Source organism: Aedes aegypti, chromosome 3 (genome assembly GCF_002204515.2).
Source record: "Aedes aegypti strain LVP_AGWG chromosome 3, AaegL5.0 Primary Assembly, whole genome shotgun sequence".
Taxonomy (NCBI): Eukaryota; Metazoa; Arthropoda; class Insecta; order Diptera; family Culicidae; genus Aedes; species Aedes aegypti.
Window position 1 is genome coordinate 67,346,179 of NC_035109.1, and position 18,888 is coordinate 67,365,066.

General features: G+C 37.4%; 1 protein-coding gene across 13 annotated transcripts in view; it reads left to right on the plus strand.

The window, feature by feature from the left end:
• The window catches only part of LOC5573338 (protein groucho), a 664,800-nt gene that overhangs the window by 443,786 nt on the left and 202,126 nt on the right, over positions 1-18,888 (plus strand). The window lies entirely within an intron of this gene.

An 18,888-nucleotide genomic window follows, 5' to 3' on the forward strand; every position in this document is an offset into this window, starting at 1 on the left:
TTGATAGGGCGTGACCCACCACATACTAAACAAAAAATCATAATTTCTGTTAATCGGTTAAGCAAAATGAATTCAAAACTAAAGAACATTAGTATAACACTTCATGTAAGAACTATCGGTTAAATTCAGAATTAAATGAGGTACCACCAGAACAACTTTGCTGAAGACCCCAAGTTTTTAAATTATCTGGATTTTGAGATAGGGGAACTTACGTATTATCGGCCGATTTGTTCTCTTCGTCATGGGGGGTTCGATCGACCAAAACTTCTGAAATTCGGCAGTAAGATGCACTTATATGGTGAAAGTATTGGTGTATAATTTGAGCCCAATATGTTTTAGAAAACCACCCAAGACGAAGAGAACAAAGCTGCCGAAAATACAACAAGTCACCCTATACCGCTTCCAAACTGTGGTCTACTACATAGCTAAAAATATGTTGTAAATTTCAGTTGATTTTCATGCACATATTTGGAGCATCAATATAAACTGAAATGACAACGACAAATTGCTTACTTTTCAATCGAATGCACTTTAAATTTACACGATCATGTAACATTCAAGCATCTTTCGTTGAAAATTCAACGTGATGCTGTAACAATAGATGATTTTGGTTTACTTTTACTATATTCTTCGGTTTACACTACATTTAAATATTTTTATCTGTGTAGAACCGTATATAGTGCTGCAGGCAAGAATTCCGGTTAGTGCATCATCTGCTCGGAACGCAAAGTTAAGCATCTGAGGGAAATGATTGATGATTCAGCTTAATTTCAAAACAGCGGTGAAGACGATATCGACGTTAACCTGGATTATGACAAACGACTCGTCGATTAAGCCCGTAGTGAGCGTGACAACATCTGTCATCAGATAAGGAAGACCAGCATGTGTGACTGCACAGAAGACCGAAACGAATCGATCTCGTCTATGCAGTACGTATATGCATAGGTTGATGGCTATGCGGATTAAAAGTTCGTACTGTACCATTTCATTGGAGGAAGTCTGTGTGATAGCAGTGATGATACCTATCAGCCTTCTTCTCGAGACTCCCCCGAGACTCCCGTGGGAATCTCTGGAAAAGCTACTATAGGCTACCAACCACTCCCGGGTAACTAGCTCAGTAACATGAGACCCCTGCGCTGTATCGCAGGGTCGGCATGTTGCTGGGTAATCGGAGGGGCTTCGCGAACTAAGTATGAATCACTAAGTAGATTCACATTTCTAAAAATTTATTGATGGCGTGCAACCGAAACTAGGAAAATGCATCGTACTCACAGCTGCAACTATCGTTGATCCTTCTACGTCGCGTTGGCCCACATGCCTGCTCCTGCACTACCGTGTGGCTAGAAACTCGCAGCAAGGCTGCTCGGGGCTGATGCTGAGGTTATGGAGGTTGTGAATCTTCAGCTTCCAGCAGGCGTATCTGGCTCGGATTCTATGGGCAGGCGTCTTTCTTCATAGGCAAGTTTGACACGGTCCAGGACGAGACCGGAATGACCGTGCCGAGAAGGGAACCTCCTTGACGTTTAAGGCCTGAGGGCTTCGTCCAGGATTGGATGAAGGCAATTCCTTTGCTGTTAGGCTTAGACATCTGAGCCGCCGTGTGGTAACCGTTCTTGAAAATGGATTCGAGGTCCTAGTAAAAGGAATTTGGTGGTTTACCGCCAATTTCATTTATTTTTGGAACATAACATCAATCAAGATGGTAAACAGCTTCATTTGACATCGAGCAATTTTTGATATTCTTTGGAGCTTTTTCATTTTCTTACAATCGCAAAAACTTTTTGCCGTTCTCCCTGATCTGACTCGCTCGCATAAGATGAAAAACTGGCTCGAAGAGGGGAGAGGGAGGTCTGGGCTGGTAGAGAAATGTTACATATTTTCCCTCGAGCATAACGAACACACGATTGGGTTTTCCCCCATCCCCCCTTGTGAATTGGGTTGCGGAAACCGGGAAGGAAGCGAGTAACATTCTTGTGAAAAGACTTCGACTTGTGTGCAGAATGTGAAAAACATGCTTACCACCTCCTTTCTCCCCTCGTCCCCACGGCTGAGGAAGTTCCGAGAAAGGCACGGTGCAGAAACCGAAATGATATATGTAAATAGAGATAAGTTGTAAATTCATATAAAATTCATACAATCTCCCTTAAGGATGCTGCAGCTTCAGAAGCACTTCACCGCCGCCCGTTTCGTCCCAGTCGTCTTCCATTTGCTTCCACTCTTGCGTGACTTTTTCTTTCTCCAGCCGTTCAAGTCTGATGAAGAAAAATGGAAAGGACGATCCTTACATTTTCATTTCTTATTTCCTTCCAGCCGTCCCACCTTGTAGCACTTTGTCGACTGTGACGAGGATTCGTACCTTCGACTTCCCCCTCCCAAACTTCTTTTCGGTCCTTTTGATGCACAACAACAATAACAACAGCAGCAGCGGCCATAGCCTCTTTTTGCTTTAGCACACTTGTCGCCTTCTTGATAGCATGACAATTTGCTCTTTCCTTTTCTTTTTTCGAGAAAATAAAATAAATTGTATTTGCTCTTCTTCGTGCCTTTTCCGTTCCGGAACTGCCTTGGATTGTGTTTTTCTTGTCCCACCGCTTCACCGAGGGGAGTAAAAGTGCTTCCTGCATCTCTATCTGCCGGCCCTCCGGCCGAATCCCTTGAGGAAGACATAGAGATCGTCACCGAACTATAAGCTGCCTAAAACCACATGCTCAGAAAATTCGCCTCCGGATCGAGCAGTTTTTTTATTTGCATCGATTGGTGGAAGGAAGGAAAACATGGAAGATGACTTTTGATTTTTTTTCTGGATTCGCATATTGAATTTTCATGGCGGCATCTCTACAAAGGCAGTTCAAGTTCATTTGAATTTGGAAACTATGAATAAAAAATGGAAGAATGCATTTCCTTCCCTAGGTATTAAGCTCGATTTCAAATATTAGCTCAGTAGCCTTAACAAAACTCATTTATCACTTCAAAATATGAACATACTAGACTATTTAAAGCGAAATAAAAAAAAGTAAAAAAAAAACTTTGGAACTTAAAAAATTAGAAAAACTGTTTTCCCTAAAATATGACCAATTTGCAATGTATGGACGACTTTTAGTAAATTTAATTACGAAACTTTTTGCTTAAGGATGATCAAAATCTAAAAAATATTTTTAAAATAAAATATTAAAATATCAAAATATTTTTCTCTAAAACGTCAGGAAATTTCACGACAGTCTCCCATACAACACTTTTTTGTAGGTCTTACCGTTTTCGAGTTATACGGGTTTATAAAAAAAGTAAAAAAAAATTGACCCTTTCCAAATGTTAGTCTAGATCGATTTTGAAAAAACAAAGTATGTAAAGTATCTTAGTTTCACATAGTCTTCATACCCAGAAAGTTTCATTGAATTCTGAAGGGATGCTGCCAATCGCGTGTCGAGTTGGCGTGAAATCCGTCTTTAGATCAAAGGCTTGGAAGAATATGCAAGAGAAATCCCTACATTGACTTAAATGCTATTTTGATACAGATGTTTCATTATATAAATATACATTCGCAATAGGACATTTCGCATGAGGTCGTTTGGCATAATGTACGTTTCATCGAAGGACAGATAACATTTTAAGGAAGGCATATAATTCTCATTATAAAAACGTCTTTATGCGAAATGTCCCGCCCAATTTGTGACCTCTACAAGGAGTTGTATTATACAACTTGTATAAACTCATTTCAGAAGGATAACTCATATTTTTACCAGAAATCAAGCTCGTCCGCTCATTCTACCCCCAAATTTTCCACAATCCAACGTTTTTCATACCCTCCATGGCAGCGGAATGGTGCGGGTTCAGTTAAGTGCATTATTTTCCGCTTATTACGCGGCAACACAGGCGATGATTCGAGCCATTCTCCGTTCCAGTGCAGAGCACCGGACGACAAACCCACCATAAGCACCCGAAACGAGAGCAACTAGACAAGCTATGAAACTTGAAATGGTCGTCCCTTGAGTCTTTTTCCTGCCGCTCGCTCACTTACACTATGGGCGATTAGGTGACCAATAATTCGAAAAAATGTTTGTTTTTGTAGTTTCTACTTTTCTTTAGGTATTCCTGGAATATCAGTGCCAGATCTTTTGTTGTTTCATTGATACAGTAAGTCAAAGTTGGAGTTTTGAAGAAAATAAAAATAAAGATTTGAATTGTTCAACGTGTTGGTCTTAGGAATTGGCCTTCTTCAGGGATCCATACATTAATTGGACGATTATTATAATAATTTACACAAAGCGTTGAGTGCGTTACGAAAACCTTTCTGTGAGTTTTATTTTGCTAAACATGTTTTTGCTCAGGGGATTACGCAAAATAATATCAACCATGCAAGTTCCAATTTTTTTCGCTACTATAATCACACAAGTGGCCTATATGCACCATTAGCATAGCACAAACTCAAAGTAACAAAATAACATTTATTTTACTTTAGGTTTTAGTTAAAATTTTGTTTTCGAAAACATTGTATAACAAAACTCTTGAATATGACATGAGATGGCAAAAATATTTTTGACCACCAGTCTATTTGGAAACTGCCCATAGTGGGCTTTCCACGCTGTTTGCAATTCTCCAGCAAGACAGGGGTAAAAAAGGGAAATCGCATAAAATAATAATAACTTTATATGAGCACGGGGCCCATCCGGAGGGAGATTCTCGTTGATTTTCTTTCATTTCCGCCCCCCAAACCGACCGAGGCCAGTTGAGGAGAATATTTTCGCAATCATTTTCGCATAAAGCGCCAAAGTTGGTGAAAATGAGCACTGCTCTTGGTGACAATGGTGAACAGTGGGGGACAGGGGGGTTCTGTTCTTAAATTTGCATAAAATATATGCTCCGCGCGCTCTGTGGAGCTAACCTCCTTGTGGAGTGGCAGCAAAATTGTAATAAACTTTATGAGGGTGTCGTTTTGGGGTGCTACGAAGAATTATGGCGACTTGGGTATTATGGGCGGTGGCTTCCAATGGTCGTTGTCATCGTGAAATATTTCAATGCGTTTATTAGGATGGAATAACGTGCCATCTGCTTTCCCAGGCTCTGTAATTGGCCCAGTTTTCGCTTCAGCTGTCAATCTCCACCGAATTCACTCTCCGAGGGAGGACAAAAAAGGCACGATAGCCGGTGAAAATTCCGATCCAATCAAACCGATAAAAGCAAATCCAGTTGCTCGGTTTGAACTTTTTGCATTTCTTTCTGTGATAAGTGTGCGGAAAGGTTTTACGATTGTTACAAAGATAAAAAATGATAAAATAATTATACTTTTGACTTGGAAGGTTTCGGGACAAAATGTCGAATGACAAAACGTTGAATACCAAAAGGTCGAATTCCAAAGCTTGGTAAGGACAAAATGCCGAATTATTTACTTATTCGGACGAGAACCTTTCTCAAAAGAAATTTTCGTCCTCTGTTAATTCTCTCTTTTAGACGTTTTGGTATTTGACTTTTGTCGACCAATCGGCCTTGAAATGTTGAACACCAATTGACTCGGATTGAAAATAATACGTATTTACAAAATACAAGACGAAACCCTTGTGACGACTTTTGTCGACCCCCTCTAAGTCTAAGTATATTCCTCACAAGTTCCTTAGTGAACTACTTGTAGGATCTTCAGAGATTTTCTTTCGTTATCCTTGAAGTATTTTATAATTGAGTTTTGAAAAATTTTCTTCCGAAATATTCTAAAAGTTACTGGGGGCAGCAATATGACAGATTTTGGAGTGTACACCATGATACGAGCTAAAAAATAGGTACCAATAGTTCATAAGTTTTGATTCACACTCTTTCGGAAATTAAATTGTTAAGTCTTGGATTTGTTATTACTATTTAATTCATTTTGAATATTTTTAATAATTAAGTTTGATAAAAGTAAGTATTTTGAATTGAATTACATCTACTTAGCGGTCTACTTTCGAACAACCGTGAAAAACCATGCGTCTCCACCATTAGCTCGAATTTCATCATCCAGCAGTTTCGAGTAGTCGTTAATAGTTTGCTTACTATGGTTCGATTAGGTGTCAAGGAGTAGAATGGATAAGTTGATTCGGATTCGATTGGTCGAGTTACAACGCGTTTTTTTTTTTTTGGGAAAACCAACACGCTCTGTTACGGTAACGGTAACAGAGACCCTTCTCCAGAAGGTGGCGCTTCAATCACTATATATGAGTAACCATTGACGTTGTTAGCTTCTCTTTTCGTCTATTGGGTCACAAAACAAGGTAACATATTTTGAGGTCTTAAACCCTAAATGAACAAAAAAAAAATGAAGAATTTAAAGTGAATTTACCTAAAAAATAATTCAAGAAATGATTCAAAGAACTCAAAATTTCTGGACAAATGTTCCAAGAGCCCCCTGTATATTATTGTAGAATGGATTAGTACTTGTGATAATCTGTAGGATAATTCCTGAAGAACTGGTCCTAAAACGACACAAGTAATACTGAAAAGAATAACATGAGATTTTTTCAAGGAATTTTTGTTTGATTTCTCGAAAAAAAAACCTACACTATTTTTTTATCCCTAGGATAAATCTATGTAAAATTTCTCGGAAATAATGACCAAAGAAATCGTTAAATCTGGAAGAATCTTACTAGGAAATCCTGTTAGAATTTCTGAGAAAATTGGGTCCAATAATTTTTGATAAAATTATTTTTTAATTGAAAAAAAACGATAGAGTGTGTGCTTGCTACTACTTTGCCAAATTTTCCCACTCAAATAAGGGTTATATCATATTTAAACTTCAATTTAGAAAATGGGTCCAAATTTGAGCCTTGACAGTTTTAATTATGTTTGACCTTCACTTAGTCGACAAAAACGCCACAGGTTTACTTTGTTACACTGGGGTTGGACTTAAACCAACGAAAAACATTTGAACATTGAATAAACTTCTGGCCTAAACTTAAGTGTTTGGTACTTGATTTGGGATAGGCTTTTAAAATGCTCTAGACGAATCACTAGGGGAATTCCTGAAGCTTTCCCTTAAAGAATCGGTAAACCTATGGAATAGTCGCAAAGTTATCTTTGGAGTACAAACAGTCATTTTAAATTACTACTCTATAAAGCGGAAATTAAAACCAAATTACCAATATATCTACATGGGCCCATACGCATTACCAATTCAGGTTCCCTTTAAACTTGATTTTTCCTACCTGTGTACATTTTAGTTTGTTTAAACTGAATTTCATTCATATTGAACATTAATTCTTCCAGAGGGTTGAAAAAACTAATGAAAATGAACTTGGTTAATAGCCCGAAAATAATGTTCAGTTATTGAAATACCGATACTTGCACAAGAAATAAAAGATTAGTTGGGATTGGTTGCGTCTTCCAGGTGCAAGTACTGAAGTTCTAATTATTTGTTTTAAGCTATACCAACGATAACTGCATCCCAATGCAGATCATTTAGGGATAGGAACAAAATGCAGACCTCTGTTTTCGACCGTTATAGGAGGGGGCGTAATAAGAATCGGTCGTAAAAATATCAGGGTTATAATTATTATATTTTTGACAAAGGCAACGTCTAGATGTGGAAATACTGATCCGAGACACTTGACAAAGTTTAAACATGGATTGAAAACTTTCCAAAATGGCAATTTAAGTATTCATATTCTGATAATAGATGGCAACACTGCTCGATGTATGTCAAAAGAGCCAATTATAAGGGGGTGTTATTTGCAGATAGCGTTAGCGTTAGCGTAGTTACGGTATACTTCGTAGATTGGATACTAGCAACATTCATGTTTCTTTTTAATAATCTCATCCTGACTACTTTCAGGAACAAGGCAGGGGAGTATACCTTGTTCAAATCATAAACAAGAATACTAAAAGCATGAATATCACTATTCCCGGCCACGCCCATCTTTACCGTAACTTGGGATAGGGGAAGGAAATGTTGATGTAGCACTTACTTAATGAGAGGCCACCGACTCAGCGACACCCTCATAAGTGCTACGGAGTTGGAGGTTGGGGAAGGTATATTGTCAGGATTCGCCTAGAAAGCTGGCGATAGACCATAAACATGTGTTGTTTAATTCAGCTAGATAGGAACACTCTTAAACTCAGTTCCAAATCCAGTTTTCATAAAAGGTTCAAAATTCTGTCGTAGCTGGCAACGCTCGTCGAGATAAATCGATAAAACTCAATACATTTCTAAGTCGTCAGGTTCATGAAATATTCGTTAAACAAAAGATTCACATTCACAAGTGCTGCCTCATAGTTCTTGACTTATTGTAGAAAATTTATAAAGCCGTTATTTCTCTAAGCTAACTGGTCAGGACCCTGAGATATCAGCAAAACAAAAGTTTCATACTAACTGGTGGCGAAATTTCATGGCTTGTCTAATAATAATAGCACTTGAGCTGCTGAACAACTTTGCCGAAGACGCCATTTTTCTAAGAAGTCAGCGCTACTCTGGGCAAAAATGCTGACATTGTGTTCTAAATCGTTGAACTCTCAAAATGAATATTAACAGGGAATCAGGAAAAGCCAGAATGCAAGAATAATTCAAATCAGAAATGAAGAAGTGAAAACACAGAGGGCAAAGGAGTTAAAAAATCAGAATGACAAAACGAAAAACAATAGAATGCAGAAACAATGATACAGAAATGTCAGAATGCAGACACTAAAATATAAGTAAAAAAGTCAATAATGTAGAAAACAGAACAGATAAAAGATAGGCAAATCAAGCAGAAGGAAATAAAGCCAAAAAGCAGCCTTTTAAAGCTCTTCTAATAATTCTTCGTTTTGGCTTCCGGTCTTTTGAGGTTAAAAAGTATTACTATAATTAAAAAATAAGATGTTTTGCATTAGTTTTGAAACTGAATGAAAGAAAAATATTACAGATAAGACTGAGCAGTGAAAATAGTTGAAGTGACATACCATGCCATAAAAAAGAAAAATAAAGAAAATATAAAAACTGAAAAATAATAAACGAAGAGTCAGAGAAATCCTGGCATGAATGTTTAAAATAAATTAAAGTGAAAGTAAAAATCAGAAAGTTAACACGAAAAAAAAGATAGAATGCAGAAAAATAAAACAACAACAGTCAGAAATGACGAGAGCGCAGAAAAAAATAAGAGGTTATAAGTCAATAAGTGTGGCAAACAGAACATGTGAAAGATAGGCAAATCAAGCAGAAGGTTATAGAACCAAACAGTAGATGTGCATCGCCCTTCAGATAATTTCGCCTTTTGGCTTCCGGTCTTTCGAGTGGTATTACTATAATTCCAAAAATAAAAAAACGAAGAAAAAGATAGAATGCAGAAAAGAATCAAAGTTCAGAAATACTCATAATGCAGAAATATAAAACAGAAGAAAACAGAACAGGTGAAAGATAGGCAAATCAAGCAGAAGTTATTAGAGCCATACAATAGTTATGTATCGCTCTTCTGGAAATTCCGCCTATTTGCTTCCGGTCTCTTGAAGTCAGAATTACTATAATTTAAAAAGGTATTACTATAATTAAAAAAAGAAAATATTTTAGTTGATTATGACAACTGAAAGAAGAGTAAGCCAAGGAAACCGCTAAGATTCGTTCAATGCTGATTTACTGGTACATACTTAACTTGGCTCTAGGACATTTCTTCGAATGAAATTTGGTCGAATGACGTTTGGTCGAATGACATTTGGTCGAAAGGACATTTGGTCGAATGGCTTTAGAACATTTCGTCAAGTGACATTTATTCGAATGACAAAATTTGGGCCGAAGGCTTATTTTGAAAATGTTTACTGAAAGATCATTTGGCAAAAATAACGTATTCTTGTTAATAATCTAAATTAATAACTGTTGTTGAATGAAAAATGGGACATTTTATGTAGCCATATTTTAAAATTTCAAACATCTGTTTGTTTGTGATTTGAAGTTATGTCAATATCTAGGATTTCGATGATTATTCAAATGAACTTTTTAGAAGTAGATTTTTGTACATTGACTGTAATATTTAGCTCTAGTGTATTTATTATTCTTTGAGAATATCATCATTCTTTGGAAAACTGCTCAACCAGTTTTTATTTTATTACTCGAATTTGCACACATAATGTTTTTATTATTAATTATTAATTTTAAATGTCATCGTTCTTCGTAATGAACTGCTGATCTTCATCTGATGGAAGAATTCGGGGAGTGTGCTCGGGTTTTTTCTTTGAATTCCGGGTCTTGCAGCTTACGGACGTGGGTAATGTTTTTCAATGCGGAAATCATAATTGAAACGGCAGGAAAAAAATGCTTTAGGGTAAACCTTTATAGCGAAGTGAATGTTAGGTGTCGGTAACTCTACTTATGGCCAATTGGCTTATTGTGACTTTCAGCTTAATATCAATCTTAAAACAAATATATGGCTTAGCTGTTGATGACCTCTGGTGAATAACAGAGTTTACAGTAGAATCTTTGATTCATTAAAAATGAAAATTGTGCTGATTCAATGTATCGGGTAAGGGAAGACAAGTTGACTGAGGACTAATTTGCCTCAATTTAGGATCAACTTATCTCGAATCGCAGAACATGCCTGAACGAAAAAGCAGCATGAAACATTAAAAACGGAAGAGGTTGATCAATATATTGGGAAAGTCTTCATCGAATTGAATAACAACATTTTGCTAGTCGTATAAATATTGTTGGTTAAATGGCTCATACTTTTTCGATTATTCAATCACTCTTGTATTAGCGACAAAATGCTACTCTCGACGATAGTCAGGCCAAACGTAAAACTTTATTTCCATACTATTTAGAATCTACCTTTATCCTTTCCACAAAATGTCGGTTCGATCAAATATCAAATGCATTCTGTTGCAACTAAACCTTTTCGACCAAATGTCCATTCGACGAAATGTCCGTTCGACCAAATGTACTTTCGACCAAACGTCATTCGACTAAATGTCATTCGACCAAATGTCTTTCGACCAAATGTCATGGATTCTGTAGAGAATTTATGACATTTGGTCGAAAGACATTTGGTCGAATGACATTTAGTCGAATGAGGTTTGGTCGAAAGTACATTTGGTCGAAAAGGTTTAATTGCAACAGCATTTTATCGCGCATACGCAGGGTAATTAAATAATGAAAAACAAGTATCAACAATTCTACAAACAATCTATATGCGGTTGGCAAAATTTTGTTATTCAATTCTATGGATCCTACTCTCTTTCTTCATTCATGCATGTTTTGAGAGCTGAGATTAGCTGAAATGAAAGTGAGTCGACTTTTGTCACCTCAGTCAACTTGTCTTCCTTTACATAATAAGCTCAATTTTCTCGTTTAATAATTCAAAGCTTCTAACGCAAACCCTATTACTCACTTGAGGTCATCAACAGCCTATCTTTGCTTAACGAAGCTGGAGGTTGGAAACCACAATAATCCAATTGGCTATAAGTAAAGTTACCGAAATTCAACATTCACTTCGCCATGAATGTTTTCTTTCAAGCAATTTTTTTCTGCCGTTTTATTCACAAATCTAAACCACGTCCGTAAGCTGCATAAATTTTATAGAAAGATCCCGTGCACACTCTCTAAATGCTTCCATCAGATGAGGATTGGCAGTTCATTATGAAGAACGATGGAATTTTAAAAGAATAATAAATTCATAATATCATAATGTACACATCGTTGATAATAAAATATCTTGTTGGACAGTCTTCAAAGAATGACTACATTTTAAAAGAATAATAAGTTCGCTGGAGCTAAATATTTCAGTCAATGTAATAAAAACTACCTCTTAAAAGTTCTTTTGAATTATCATCTAAATCCTGGATATTGGCATAACTTCAAATCACAAACAAATAGATTTATTTATTTTAAAAATAAAATGCCCCATTTTTCATTCAGTCAATTAATCAGATTATTAAAACGAATACGCTATCATACCAACTTTGCAAAACATAGATAAAAATAATCAATTTTACCAAATGATTTTTCAATGAAACATTTCAAAATAAGCTTTCGACCAGATTTCCATTCAACTAAACATTATTCGACCAAATGTCAGTCGATGAATTGTTTTAAAGCCATTCGACCAAATGTCCCTTCGACCAAATGTACTTTCGACCAAATGTACTTTCGACCAAATGTCATTCGACCAAACGTCATTCGACCAAATGTCTTTCGACGAAATGTCCCAAAGCCGGTTGTAGACCATTAAAAAAAATTCTTGACATTATTTTCCGAGATATTTAGCAATACGTATTGCTATGAGATTCTTTCGGTATTGCTATGAGATCTTTCCTCAAAACCATGGCGGATTTCAGACGATTCTATAGAATAATTATAAAATAGTGATGATGAAATGTTGGAAAGATAATTTTAGCGTTTTTTTTAATGAAAACTCCGTGGACATTTGGTATTTGGTATTGGTGTTCGACCAAAACCTATCAATAAAATAATTACAAAACTAATTCCACCAATTTTGTTATTGTATTTGTAAGGATCCGCAGAACTTTCCAGGAAAATGCTTGACAATATACATACATCTAACTTCTCAGTATTTTTCTATGAGTCGTTTGTTTTCTCCTGAAGAATACATCAAGAACTTTGTGGGAAATAATCTTGAAACAAATAGGGACGAATTATCTGTTAGTCTCATTAGCAATCTAATACTGATGTGGATGGAAAACTGACGAGAATCTAGTCACAAAAGAGTGTAAGAAACTCTACAACAGACTTCATATATAATGAAAGAATTCCATCTGTAACCACTGAGAAAATGGCCCAATTTGAAACTGAGCAAAATCTTATCCTGTGACATAACAATAATAACCTTCTGAACTCGAATTCCTACAACCAAGTTTGTCGCCTAGGTGGATTACCCAGCAAAAGGTTTTTGCTTACCCCATTCAACAAAACCAACTCGATTGCATGGATCTGTCAGTCGAGTCGTCGAGGTGCAACTCGATTTCCATCCTATCCTAACTCACATTTTCACCATTTGCGATGGCATTTTCAGCAGCTCGATTCGCGCCATCCTCCACTGACCTGATCCAAGCGTTGCGTTTTGAGGGAAAATCCCCCAAAATCCAATCGATCTCGAAAGCATCCGACAAGCTCGCAGGAACATAGTAGGGTGGAAAAAAATAGAAACACCAACTCTCGGGAAGCAACAAAACCATCAATCATGTCATCCACCCGGACCCCAAAATCCGCCTAACCTTCCCAAACAACGAATAGCGTGCAGGGGTCTAGTTCTCTAAAGAGCTGGCAATAATTCAACTCTCAAACATGTTTTCAAACATGTGGTTAATTATCCGAATTCCAAGTCTGAAAGACTCCCTGTAAGAGCTTATGTTCATCAAGGCAGTATTTTGGGACCAATGTTAAACAATGTTTTACGTATGATAAACATGAGTTGTCTCAGAGATGTCAAACATCTTTGTTTGCGAATGACACAGGCCTCTCCGCCAAAGGACGAAGCCTGCGTGTCATCTGTAGTCAATTGCAAAAAAGTTTGCATATTTATTTTTCATGATTGTAAAAAAAATGGAAGGTTTCTCCTAATGCTTCTAGAACTCAACTAATAATATTCCCACATAAACCAAAAGCTCGTTATTTGAAACCTTCAAGTAGACATGCTGGCACGATGAGAGGGGTTCCAATAAATTGGTCAGATGAAGTTAAGTATCTTGGGCTCATTCTAGACAAAAATTTAACTTTCAAAAATCACATTAAGGGCATTATAGCCAAATGTTACAAATATATAAAATGTCTGCATCCACTCATTAAAAAAAATCAAAACTTGTCTTAAGAACAAGCTTTTGATTTTCAAACAAACTTTCAGACCAACCATGTTGTATGCTGTAGCAATATGGACAAGCTATTGTAATACAAAGAAGGAGCTCTGCATGTAGATAAAACTTTGAAAATGATTCTGAAGCTTTCTCCATTGTATAGTACTAATGAATTACATAGAATATCCAATGTTGAAACATTGGAACAAATGTCGGATAAAATTATTAATAAGTTTAGACAAGAATCGTTACAATTTTGTATTACCACAATCAATGAGTTATATATTTAGGTTGAGTCAGGTTAAGTTAATTAAAATCTGGACCACTGTGTGGCGGCGTTTTTCAGCATCGGTCCTTGCGGTAGGGATAAAAAAGAATCCGAGCTACTTTTTCATCCGATTCGATTTTGCTCACTCCCCCACACTCACACACAAAAAAACTCTTCACTTTGGCATGACATGTTTTGGTATCCGAGGCCCCGGAAGTGGCAGGACAGCAGGCAAGGACAAGTTGCGGCGCGAGGGAATCAAAGAGGGATTTATCGCCCTCGTCTGCCCGTTTTTGGGGTTCAGCGAGAATATTGGTATCGATGTTCGCATTCAACTCAATTTACAGCGCGTTGTTCACCCGTTCCCAAGGGTGGTGATGATAGGAAAAGCTGGGTGTGAAGCAAATAAAATGTGGACAAAGAAAGAAATGGGGTGGGGGTAGTTCTTGTATATTGCTTCCTTAGTAGATTAGCATGTCGAATGGAATCGAATATTCGCCTTGTCACGGATTGTTTGGAGCAGAATTGATTATGGTGGTGAAAGGTGAAGATAGGGTTCAAATTGTTATAGTTTCCAAAACTGTTTTAAAATATTTTTGAATTGCAATGGCGTAGAAACCTGTGTCATCCGCAAACAAAGATTCATGACACCCCTGAAGTAACTCAGGTAAGTCATATTTAAAAATATTGTATAATATTGGTCCCAGAATGCTGCCAGCTCTTACTGGAAGTCTTTCAGAATTGTATTTCTCATTATTAACCTGAAGTGTACGACTTGACAGATAACTTTGGATTATTATAACAATGTATGTTGGAAAATTAAAGTTTTTTAATTCTACAATCAAGCCTTCTTGCCAATCACTGTCGAATGCTTTTTCGATGTCTAGAAGACCAGAAGACCAGAAGACCAGAAGAATAGTCTTCATATTTGTTGGATGTTAAATTTGCTGTTCATCGACTCATAAGACTATCGATCGTCCTACAATCCGAACGGTTGACGCTCATCCCGCCCAAAATGTTAGCCCAAACTCCCACCACAAATCGAAAGCTGCCTTACCAGTCCAGCTCCAAGCCAATCATTGACGGACCACACCGTTTTCCGGACACACAATTTGAATAACAATAATAATTTGCGCGAAATGGCGACCTCTCACAGCCGCGCGCGTGGTAACAGAACTGACTGCCCCTAACGGCATTGCAACGCGCGGGAACCTCGCGAAAAGCATCACGACCGCAAATTGCGCACCAAGTCGTAGGTAGGTAGCTACGTACGATAAATATTGTTCGAAATTATTCAGATTCTCCCTCATGGGACGCGGACCTCTCGCGTAGGATTTGCAATGATGATGATGAGTTGGTGCCTACGTGGCATCGGGTGGTTTGCGCAAATTTGATTGGATTTCGCCTCTAGATCGATCTTTGGCTTCTGCTAACGCCTAAACCTATGTACGTTCCACGATGACGGCGATGACGGCGAAGAGGCGCACAGTTTGACTAATTTCGACAGAAAATGCGGTTCTGATGCTGCCTACCACCGCGATATCATGTCAGAGCTATGGAAAGTCTGAAAATTGGTAAAGAACGACGCATGTAGTTGATCTGGTATGAGGTGGTTAAGTTATCAACGTCTAAATCCAAACATTGGTTATCTATACGTACGATGCAATTGCGGTCATGAAAATATAATTAATATCGTATAAAATCAAAATAACGTGCTGCATCGTCATTTGCGGCTCAAATAGCAAGATAATAGTGAGAGTAACGGGTACGAATCCCGATCCAGTCAAGCATGCTCTCGTATTAGACTTGCCAGAACAGGACAGGATGACACTTAAATTGCCACGCTCACACGAAATACAAATTCAAATATTGCATTTCGCAAAAAAAAAAGGTTCATCCCCTCAAAAATATACAAAAGTGTTTTGCTCATATCTCTGTGATTACACGTTCAATTAAAACTCTCTATGGCGCATTAGAAAGACTATGAGTAAATCTTACTTTATAGGTATTGTGGCAAAAACATGTTTTGAATTTTATTAACTTAAAGCTGTGACATGGTCCAAAAAACACACTGAAGAAACATGTCTAATTTTCTCATCATTGCAATGACATCCAATGCATTGGATCGACCAAAACCAGTGCGTCGTTAGAACCGTATATTATATTCCTAAAAAGCACATGCGAAATATTGGCGGAAAAATTCTAAAACAGTTCAATTCAAGCGTGTTCTACAATAAAGGCGTAAGTCCCATGATCGATTTCTCTTCATCGACCATCTCTTCTGTGAATAATGGCGACAAGACGCAAGTTTGTCAGCAATTTTTAACCTCAGGTCGCAAGAATGAATCGCTACCTAGCGTCCTGAAGTGAAGAAATGCTAACAAACCAGCATCTTGGCACCTTTATTCACAGAAGAGGTGATCAATGAAGAGAAATCGATCATGCGATTTACGCATGCGATTAACTTACTCTAATTTAATTTTAATAAAATAGTCAATTCTCTCGCACTCAATTATCACACACCTTTTTATCTGAGGAAATATTTGGCAAAATATGTATAATCACGAAGAAATAGGGAGAGGCATTCAAGTCTGTCTTGATTCTCAATGTGAGATACCTTTGATATATGTCCTGCCGGTGCGACGGGCAATCTCATCAACTTGTTTCACGCCAAAACAAACCTTCTACCATTTCTACAAGCAGTACCCTTATCAATAGAAAATCAAAACTTTGTCATAAGAATAAGCTTTTGATATTCAAACAAATTTTCAGGCCAGCCATGTTGCATGCTGTACCAATATGGACTAGCTTTTGTAATACCAGGAAGAAAGCTCTGCAGAGAGTTCAAAATAAAATGATTCTGAGGCTTCCTCCCTGGTATAGTACCAATGAGTTACATATAATATCCAATGTTGAAATATTGGGACAAATGACAAATAAAATAATTAATAACTTCAGGCAAAAATCGTTACAATCTTCTATGGCCACGATTAATGCGTTATATGTTTAGGTAAACTTAGGTTAAGTAAATTAAAAACATGCTTATTTTCTCTTATAAGCAGGTGAAATCAACTCACCTGTAAAAAATCTGAACTGCTACGGCAAATTAAATGGTGTCCGGCCATTTGGCCGAACGCCGTTTGGCCGAATGCCGTTTGGCCGAACGCCATTTGGCAGAATGCCATTTGGCCGAACGGGTCATTTGGCCGAATGCCGTTTGGCCGAATCACGAAAAAAAATGCTTCAACGCTGATGAGTAGGAGTCATAAGTGTGGCCCAATAACTGATCAGGTATGTCATTTGTTGACTTTGATAATGTGGCCGAACGCCATATTTGTCGCTATATTAAGGTGAAACATCTCGGAATCCAAAGATGGCCGGCGCAATGGCCGACTTCTGCCCCTACTCACGTTTTCAAAGGCACACAACTGGTGAAATAGTTGGCAACGTTCCTGACCTTCTTATTTTATGCTTTCTGCTAGTGCACAAAGCCAAAACAAAAAGTGCACTGTTGTGGGATGCTTTCTCCGCGAGATTTGTGGCTTTGAAGTTTTAGTACAATCTTAGAAGTTGATTCCAAACTGTTTCACCTTAATGCTCCAAGATAATAATTAAAACGATCCGTTAATTCAGGACGAAGTTTTGAACTCGCGTCAAGACTCTAAGCCGATGGTTGGTTCGTTTCTGGATTACCAACGGTGTGCTAGGTTTACTCCTGATTGATTTTCATCAGATTTTTTTTCTTCTTTTAAGCATAAGCTATTCTTTCGATTTGTACTGGTTCCGTAACATTTGGCAATAATAAGTCTTATATTTTTTGGGGATTTTACCTTCTTTAAATTATCGGCAGTTCTTTGTAGTTATACTGATATAATATTTTTTACATTGCACTTGCTTTAATTTTTATAAGAGATTTTTCCTTCTTTTGACCATAGGCTGTTCTTTCATATTTGAATATTTTTCATGGTTTATTGGAATTATGGCTTATAATACGCTCATAAAGAATCTTATTAAAAATAGCCGCTAGCAGAGAAGTTAATAATTGCTTTCATTTAGGATGTTCTTCCTTCAGCATTGACTATTTCTTGAAGCAATACAAAAAAGCTGTACATACATGAGTAAAAGTGGCGCCAAAACAGGCAACTGCGTTTTCAGTTCTGCGACCCGGATTGTTTTCGGATTTCTACTCCCGTATAGTACCCGAACGGGGAATTCGTTTTATGCTGTTGGACAAATGTTGCCTATGCTGTGGGCAAACGATAAAACGGAACACAGCTAATCCTTGAAAAAGGCACAATACATGTGTCCGAAACGTCGGATGTAAGCAAAAATCCGTTTTTGAGTTTTATTTAAGACTGAAAGCCATAACCTCAAACATCAACATAACAGTCGTACCTCCAAGAAAAATACATGATGATTTATCCTTATTTAAGAATAAATTGTTCTTTGAAATTCAGCTTTGAAACATTAAAAATTCATGCTAACTGTTTATCATCTATTATTTTCAATTTCGGCCAAACGGCATTCGGCCAAATGGCGTTCGGCCAAATGACCCTTTCGGCCAAATGACGTTCGGCCAAACGGCATTCGGCCAAATGGCGTTCGGCCAAATGACCCGGAACCCTACAAGCAACACCAAATGTTGCAGAGTGGTCCTTCGATAGCCGAGCAGTGATTGGTTCCTGACCCCAAGACGATTCCATCCAGAAGAGAGGGGAGTAATCATCTTAAATATATTTTTTCTCTTGATACATTTTTTTGAGCAGGAAAGGTCACGATGGCCTAACTTGACTGTTTTTAAAAGTCTGTACGACAGAAAGGGCTTCTTTTCAGTAACTAGAATATATTGCAATAGCAAATAAATATAAAAGTCTATTAGAATATTTTAAAGG